The sequence below is a fragment of the Neopelma chrysocephalum genome, unplaced genomic scaffold (genome assembly GCF_003984885.1).
Source record: "Neopelma chrysocephalum unplaced genomic scaffold, ASM398488v2 Primary Assembly neopelma1_96900, whole genome shotgun sequence".
Lineage (NCBI taxonomy): Eukaryota > Metazoa > Chordata > Aves > Passeriformes > Pipridae > Neopelma > Neopelma chrysocephalum.
The window spans coordinates 1-9,324 of NW_020925543.1; the positions used below are offsets into that span (position 1 = coordinate 1).

General features: G+C 52.4%; 1 pseudogene; it reads right to left on the reverse strand.

Moving 5' to 3' along the window:
* Window positions 1-657: 657 nt before the first annotated feature.
* LOC113960793 lies at window positions 658-8,602 on the reverse strand (annotated as a pseudogene).
* Between the last annotated feature and the right edge of the window lie 722 nt (window positions 8,603-9,324).

A 9,324-nucleotide genomic window follows, 5' to 3' on the forward strand; every position in this document is an offset into this window, starting at 1 on the left:
GGTTTGGGGATTCCCCAGGTGGGAAAAAGGGGGGGCCCTTAATTAGGAAGGGGAAATTAATTAACCATGAGGGTTAATTGGGGGGATCCCCCATTGAGGGGCTGTAGAGGATTGGGTAGCAGAACAAGGACATATGGATATGGCTAAAGCTATGGACGAGCTGCTAGAATATAGAACACAGCTTGTCTAGGCCGATGAGAAAATATGAGACAGCAAGGCCATGGCAAGGCCACAGTGTTTTTGTACGTGCTAGTTGGCTGGTAAACAGGACATTGCAATTAGCAAAACAAAAGCAGCTAAGAGCCACCTGTGTCAACAAAAGAGAGGAAGTAAAGGTGGAGCTGGCATTGAGCAAAGCACCAATAATGAGCTCAGCTTTTGCAACATGTATGAGCTAATTATAAAGTGTATATTAAGCTGTTGGCAATGATCAATAAACGAAGTTTGCTGATTCTCATATTGAGCGTCTCTCTCTTCCCTCGTCGCGACAAGGGGCGTTGGTGTTAATTAACTGGGGTGGTAATTGGGGTTAATCAGCCCCCTCCCCAAAGGCCCCCCTGGTTAATTGGGGTTAATTACCCACCTCCTTGTGGTTAATTGGGGTTAAGTACCCACCTCCTCCTGATTAATGAGCGTTCATTAGTGTTAATTAGCTACCTCCCCAAAGCTCATCCTGTTGGCCTGTTTCCGGATCTCCGTCAGCCCCAAACGCTCCTTTATCTTCCGGTACCTGGGGGTTAATTAGGGGTTAATTAGGGGTAATTAGGGATCTATTAAGTGATTAATTGGAGGGTTACTAGGGGATTAATTAGGGGGTTCATTGGGAGGCTAACTATGTATAAATTAGGCATTAATTAGGGTTAACCAGGGGGGTTTAGATATAAATTAGGTGTTAATTACAGCTTAATTAGGATTCAGTTGGGGGGTTCCTTGATTTGGGGTTGATTAGAGGTCACTCTGGGGTTAATCAATAGTTAAATAGGGATTTAGTTAGTGGTAATTAAGAGATTAATCAAGGCTTAGTTAAAGCCTACACGTTATCAGGGATTAATTCCATTTAATTGGTGAATTAATTGGGAGTTAATTAGAGGTTAATTGGGTGTTTATTAGAGGTTAATTAGAGGGTCAGTTCAGGGATTAACTGGGAGTTTCAACTAGGAGTTAATTAGGTTGACAAGTGGTTAATTTGAGGCTTAATTAGGTGCTAATTAGAACAATAATTGGGGGCTAATTAGGAGTTAATTAGGGGAGTCAAACCCAGAGCCAGACCAGACCCACCCCCAGCCCCCCCATTCTCCCTCTGCCCACCCTCCAGTTAATGACTGGTTAATTATGATTAATTGGGGTTAACTGGGGTACTAATTAGCGCTAATTAACTCACCTACGGCCCTCCCTCTTCTTCCTCTGCCCATCCAGGGGGGCCGGGAGGGGCTTCACCTGCTTCAAGGGGGGCGGTGGCTCCTGCCACTTGTCGAACTTGTGCTCGATCTCCTCCTTCAGCTCGTACCCCACCTGGGGGGCAAAACGGGGGATTTGGGGGGTCTCTGGGGGGGTTTGGGGGGTCCCGGGGGGCTCCTGCCACTTGTCGAACTTTCACTTGATCTCCTTCTTCAGCTCGTATCCCACCTGGTAGCACCAAACCAGAAAAAAAAAAAAAAAAAAAAAAAAAAAAAACCCACAGCCCCCCCAAATCTCTCCCAGGACCCCCCCAGCCCCCCTGTTTTGCCCCTCCAGGTGGGGTACGAGCTGAAGGAGGAGGTTTGGGGGGTCCCAGGGATGTTTTGGGGGGTCCCTGAGGAGGTTTGGGGGGGTCCCGGGGGCTCCTGCCACTTGTTGAACTTGCGTTCAGTCTCCTCCTTCAGCTCGTACCCCACCTGGAGGGGCAAAACAGGGGGGCTGGGGGGGTCCTGGGAGAGATTTGGGGGGTCTGTGGGGATTCCTGGTCGGATCTGGGGATTCCTGGTCAGATCTGGGGATTCCTGGTGGGATCTGGGGATTCCTGGGGGGATTTGGGGGGTCCCGGGGGGCTCCTGCCACTTGCCGAACTTTCACTTGATCTCCTTCTTCAGCTCGTATCCCACCTGGGGGGGGCAAAACAGGGGGGCTGGGGGGCTCTGGGGGGGATTTGGAGGGTCCTGGGGGGGGTTGGGGGGTCTCTTAGGGGGTTTGGGGGGTCCCAAGGGGGGTTTGGGGGCTCCCAGGGGGATTTTCGGGGGTCCCACGGAGGTGTTTGGGTTCAGGGATATTTTGGGGTCCCCCAGGTGTGTTTTGGGTCCCACCTTCCCGCCCTGGTTCTTGTGGAACGAGTCCACCTGCAGCACTGGGAGGGGTGTTAGGGGATCCCACGGGGGTTTTAGGGGGATCCCACAGAGGTGTTTGGGTTCAGGGATATTTTGGGGTCCCCCAGGTGCATTTTGGGTCCCATCTTCCTGTAAGGAATTAGCTTGTGTGAATCTCTGAGACGGCAAGGCCACGAGAAAGCAGCAGTGTCCTTGTGTATTCTAAATTCGGCTGGAAAACAGGAGCTTGACATTAGCAAAACAAAAACACTTGAAGAGCCACCTGTGTAAACAATGGAAGGGAGTTAAGATGATATCACCACTTAACTAAGTACCAATAATGAGCTTAATCCCTGCAATATGTATGAACCCATTATGGAGTGTATATTAAGCTGTTGTCAATCTACAATAAATGAAGTTCGCTGATTCTCACATTGAGCGTCTCGTGCCTCCCTCGTCACGAAATATGGCGCCCGTGGACAGGGACCAAGTGGGGTCCCTAGGGATCAAGCCGGATCCCTGGGTAGGAGTCAAGTCAGGCTCCTGGGAACCAAGTCGGGTTCTTGCAGCCGCGGTCGGACGTAGTAGTTTCGGTCGGTCTTGCTGTGCAGCACAAGAAGGCGAAAGAGTTGGACGAAAAGAGCTCAACTTGCCGCCGCCGAACGCCTCCTTTCGGGGATTTTGGATGGCGAAAGAGTTGCACTCCGCGTCCCAGGTAGCGAAAAGAGCTCAAACTTGCCGCCGCCGAACACCTCCTTTTCGGGGATTTTGGACGGCGAAAGAGTTAAGCTCCGCGCTTCCAGCAACGAAAGAGTTGGACTCAGCGCCCGGGACTACTCCTGAAGAAGGGGGCCCGCCGACAAACGCCGCAAGAAGTCTCGTGGAAGGGCTGCACACAGCGTGGTAACACGTTTTAGGTATGGAGAGACAGGCGGCGCTATCATTACTCCAATGCTTTTCAGAAAAGCGAGGAGTTTAGGGTATAGACTCTAAAAAGGAACTAACAGGTGCCTGGACAAACAGAGACTCCGATTTTGCCGTTCTGAGGGACGTAGGGCGAACAGAAAGAACTGAGAGAAACAGACGATAGACGAGACATTGCCCCCGGCGTCAAGAATTTAAAGCTGCGTGCAGAACCGCAATACAAGCGGAATCTCACCCTAGTCAGGTGAGCGGCTGAAGGGGGGCATGGGGTCCGCTCTTTCATAAGAAGAAGAGGCGTGCGAGCGCTCCTCTGTTTAATTCTCTCTGAGAGAGATTCTAATTATGATGAAAAAGCCCTCAAAAGGTTATTAATCCCCACTGTTCAAGCTGCCTTTGAGGTGTCCATATGGGATGCTATAAGGGACCAGTTAGGGGAAGAGATCAAAGTGCTGCATTAGCGAGCAGTGAAACTGAAAGCAAAGAAAGCGAGTCAGTTTTTCAACTTTTATTCATTATCTCAATAATCGTGCTACCGACAAATTTCAAAGTGCAGGCTTCTGCCTGATCGTCAGCCGGCGGCCCCAGCAGCAGTTTGTCTTTAGACCTAAACAGTTTTAGCTCTATGCAGGACGCCAGAGAGGCCACTGCCAGCTGTGCCTCCCCCGGCGAGCTTTCCGCCGCCTCCGCTGCCGTTTTTCCCGTCGCTGCTTCTAAAGCTGCTGCCCTGTTGCCGCCTGGAGCCGCACCCGGCCCCGATGTACTGCCGCATGGAGCCGGTCCTCCCACCTCTCCTGTGCTGGCGCCGCCGAGCCGGGAGTCGCCCCGAGCTGCCTTAGCCAGAAGCCGCGCCGTTTCCGCCTGCCGCTGCCACGGCCCCCCCCGCCACCATGCACTGCCTGTGTGCGCTGCCGGCGCCGCCGTGCCTTGCCTTGCCTGCCCGGCTGTGCCCGCCGCCGCCTGCCCGTTCGCGAAAGCAATTCCCGCTGCCGCGACCCCGCCTCCACCAAGCCCAGCAAGAGACAACTTTGGTAGGAATGGGAGGAGGGGAAAAAAGCCGCGAGCGGGCCCACGCCATCGCGCTGCTGCCGCTGCCTGCTCCCCGCGTCACCGAGTCCGACATCGAACTATGAGAGCAGACAGAGCGACTTAAAAATCAAGTACAGCTGCCAGAAAACTTTTGCGGACATCTGTGGCAGATCAGAAGTTAAAGTGACGGGGCTCTCTGCAACTCCTCTGCCATTGCCAGCCCTAAGTTTTTACACACAAGTGTTTTCTAGCTATCTGCATGATGGATGAAGCCTTGAAAAGAAGCTGGTTCTTCAGAACAAGGTTGATGTTATTTCTGCAGGTGACTGTGACACCACCAGAAGCTGTTGTAGCTAACAGTTGTCTTAATATTATTAGAACACAGTTTATTGAACACAAATTTTTAGTATTTTTAAAGCACATAATTATAGAGGTTAAGAATTTAAGTATAATGTGTTGTGTGACCTTTAGATTACTCACTAGGCATTGGTAAAAGAAAGCTTATCTATCTGATTAGTTTTATCTGTGTAGTTAAGAAACTCTAGCATTATAAGGTACTAAAGAATTATTATAATTTCTTAGGTTTGTGGAACGCAGTGACATGGAACACAGAAGTATGCTTGTATGAAATGTGTTTGAATGCTGGTGGCCACTGTGTAAATGTAAATGAATGAAAGCGTATGCATGATGAGTGAATATGTATAAGTGTGTATATATGAACATAAATTCACAAACACCTTTTGGTGAACAGATCACACAAAGCAAGTTACAGTCTATTTTTGGTTCTATGTCACAATGGGTTTTAAGTCTTGTTAAAAAAAAAGGTTTACGATGGTTTTGCTAATAAGATTTTTGTGGTGCCAAATAAAAACAAAACAAAACAAAACAAAAACGGGGAAATGTAAGGAATTAGCTTGTGTGAATCTCTGAGACGGCAAGGCCACGAGAAAGCAGCAGTGTCCTTGTGTATTCTAAATTCGGCTGGAAAACAGGAGCTTGGCATTAGCAAAACAAAAACACTTGAAGAGCCACCTGTGTAAACAATGGAAGGGAGTTAAGATGATATCACCACTTAACTAAGTACCAATAATGAGCTTAATCCCTGCAATATGTATGAACCCATTATGGAGTGTATGTTAAGCTGTTGTCAATCTACAATAAATGAAGTTCGCTGATTCTCATTTTGAGCGTCCGTGGCTTTCCTCGTCGCGACACCTTCCCATCCTGACTCTCATGGAACAAGTCCATCCGCAGCGCCAAGGTGCACTTGGCCACCACCAGCCTGGTGGCCTTCCTCCTCAGATCCTGCAGGTCGGGGGGGATTTCAGGGGATTTCAGAAAATGGTGGAAAATGTGAGGGGAAAATGGCGGGAAACATGAGGGGAAAAGCGGGGGAAACGTGAGGGGAAAAGGGGGGGAAACATGAGGGGAAAAGGGGGGGAAATGCGAGGGGAAAAGGGCAGGAAATGCGAGGGGAAAAGGGCGGGAAATGTGAGGGGAAAAGGGCGGGAAATGCGAGGGGAAAAGGAGGAAAATGTGAGGAGGAAAACGGAGGGAAATATGAAAAGAAGAAACACCCCCCCAATTCTGAGAGGGGAACCCACCGGTGGCAGGGACTGCACGATGTCGCTGTGGTAGATGAAGCCTGTGTGGGGCAGCACCAACGTGGACGAGAAGCCCGAGAGGGTCCGACGCTGGGCCCCCAGCAACAGGATGTTACAGGCTGGCAGCTTGGAGAGGGGGGTGAGACCCCCTGCGACCCCTGCAATGAGGGGGGGACCCCCAAAATACAGAGGAATCGGGGGGGACCCCAAAATCCAGGGGGATCCCAAAAATACACAGGGTGAGGGAAGCGGGACTTTGGAGAGACGGAAGAGGGGGAAGAAAAGGGAAGACCCCAAAAGATGGGGGGGCTTGGAAAGGGGGGGAGACCCCCTGAGACTCCTGGAATGAAAGGGGGGACCCCCAAAATACAGAGGGGTCGAGGGGGACCCCAAAATCCAGGGAGATCCCAAAAATATAGAGGGTGACGGACGTGAGAGTTTAGAGAGAAGGGGGAAAAGGGAGAAAGATCTCAAAATATGGAGAGACTTGGAGAGGGGATTGAGACCCCTCTGAGACCCTTGGAATGAGGGGGGGACCCCCAAAATACAGAGGGGTTGGGGGGGGACCCCAAAAATACACAGGCTGAGGGAAGCGGGAGTTTGGAGGGAAAGAAAAGCGGGAAAGACCCCAAAATATGGGGGGGAGACCCCCTGAGACCCTTGGAATGAGGAGGGGACCCCCAAAATACAGAGGGGTCGGGGGGACACCCAAAAATCTGGGGGGAAAGGAGGGAGGGACCCTAAAAAACAAAAAGATTGGGGGTAGCAGGAGTTCAGGGAGAGGAAAAGGAGAGGGTTTTGGGGTAATTTTGGTGGGGTTTAGGGTTCTTAAGGGGCAGGTTTTGGGGGGTGGTTTTTGGGGGTCCCAGGGAGGGTTTTGGGGGGTGGATTTTGGGTTCCCAGGGCGGGTTCTGGAGGGTCTCACCCATGATCGTGGTGGCCGCGGAGGCCCCGAGGATGAGGGAGAGGTTGGGGGCAATGAAGGACTTGGGGGGGTTTGGGGTCCCTGATGGTTGGTTTTGGGGTGGGTTTTGGGGTCCCTGAGGGGTAGGTTTTGGGGGGTGGATTTTGGGGGTCCCAGGACGGGTTCTGGGGGGGTCTCACCCATGATCTTGGTGGCCGTGGAGGCCCCAAGGATGAGGGAGAGGTTGGGGGCGATGAAGGACATCTGGGACTCCACGTACTCGTAGATGCGGAGCTTGGCCCTGCTCAGGGCCAGGGCCATGTCACAGGTTTCCTCGATCCGGCTCAGCTCCTCCTCTGACAGCTGCTGCCTGGGATCAGGGAAAAAAGAGCAGTAAGATTTAGGGGAGACTCCCCCCCAACCCACCCTGGGACCCCCAAACCCACCCGTGCCCCAGGAAAGGCTCCCGAGGGCACAAAATGGTCTCAAAATGGTCCCAAAATGGACCAAGGGGGGCTACAAACATCCCCCAAACAGACTCTAAAAGGAAACAGAACCCCCAAAAAAACCAGGCCCCCCACCCCATGAACCTTTCTTTAGGGACCCTCCCAGCCCCCTCAAAGACCTCCCCAGGGTGGGAAACACGAGGGGAAAAATGGAGGAAAATGCAAGGGGGAAAAGGGTGGGAAATGTGAGGGGGAAAGGCGGGAAATGTGAAGGGACAAAATGGCGGGAAAGGTGAGGGGAAAATGATGGGAAATGTGAAGGGAAAAACATGGGAAATGTGAGGGAAAAATGGAGAGAAATGTGAGGGAAAAACGGAGGGAAATGTGAGGGAAAAATGGAGGGAAATGTGAGGGGAAAAGGGCGGGAAAGGTGAGGGGAAAAGGGCGGGAAATGTGAGGGGAAAAGGAGAAAAATGTGAGGAGGAAAATGGAGGGAAACATGAAAAGAAGAAACACCTCCCCAAATATTTTGGGGCCCCACTGACCCCTGGGTGGTGGAAGCCGTCACGCTGACCACCATGATGGTGGTGTTGGTCAGGATCTGCTGCACGTTCTCGTTATTCTTGCACTTGTCCAGGGAATTCCCCAATTCCTGAAGGAACCCCCAAAATTAGGGGAGGAAAAAAGGGGGGATGACTCCCCCTAGGGACCTCAAAACCCCCCCAGGGACCCCAAAACCCCCAGGGGAACTCAAAGTCACCACAAGGGGACACAGAAATAAAAGAGAGAAAGAGGCAAAGGGGAATTCGGGGGGATTTGGGGGGTCCCAAGAGGAGTTTGGGGGGGTCCTGAGAGGGTTTGGGGGGGGTCCCAGGTAGGATTTAGGGGGTCCCAGGTAGGATTTAGGGGGTCCCAGATGTGTTTTGAGGGGTCTCAGGAGTGTTTTAGGGGGTCCCAGGTGTGATTTGGGCGGTGCCAGGTGGGATTTGGGGGTCCCAGGGTGTATTTTGGGGGTCCCAGGGGGTGTTTTGGGTGGGTCCTAGCTCACCTAGACTGTCTGGATATAATCCAGCGTGTTCAGCACCAGTGACTCCAGCTCCGGGAATCTCTTGGAATATTTGTCCCGGACAAACTTGTGGATGATGTCTGGGGGAGGGAGGGGGTCCCAAAATCCACCTCAGCCCCTGAAACACCCCCCCCAGAAACACCCCCCGGGACCCCCTGAGATCCCCCCCAGGGCTCACTCAGCTTGTTCTCGATCTCCACCATCAGGTTGTTGGCATCGACAATCACTCAGTACTCAGGGGCTGCCTCCACCGGGCCCAAAACTGCCCAAAAACGGGGGAAATCGACCCAAAATTCCCTTGGGAAACCCTTAAGCCCACCCAGGATCCCCCCAAAAAAACCCCCCAGGATTCCCTAAATCCTCCCCAGGACCCCCCAAATCCCTTCTGCGGCCCCCAAACCTAATATTCCAACGCTGCCTCCACCAGCCCCAAAATTGCCCCAAAATGGGAAAATTGGCCCAAATTTCCCCTGGGAATCCCCCCCTCAGTCCCCCAAATCCCCTTGGAGAACCCCCCAAACTCACCCAGGACCCCCTAAAACTCGCCCAGGATCCCCCAAACTTACCTGGGATCCCCCGAAACCTCCCAAATCCTCACCAGGACCCCCCAAAATTCCCCCCCCAAGGGAACCCCCCTCAAATCCCACCCAAGACCCCAAAATCTTCCCCCAAATTCCCCCAGAGACCCCCCAAAACCTCCCAGACCCCAACTAGGATCCCCCCAAATTCCTCTAATCCCCCCCAGGACCCCCAAAATCCCCCCAATGACCCCCTAAAACTCACCTGAGACCCCAAAATCCGCCCCAAAATTCCCCCAACTGGGAGGGGAAAAGGGCGGGAAACGTGAAGGGACAAAATGGTGGGAAATGTGAGGGGAAAATGGCGGAAAACGTGAGGGGACAAAATGGCAGGAAATGTGAAGGGAAAAGGGAGGGAAACGTGAGGGGGAAAATGGCGGGAAATGTGAGGGGAAAAGGGAGGGAAACGTAAGGGGGAAAAGGGAGGGAAACGTGAGGGGACAAAATGGTGGGAAACGTGAGGGGACAAAATGGCGGGAAATGTGAAATGGGAAATT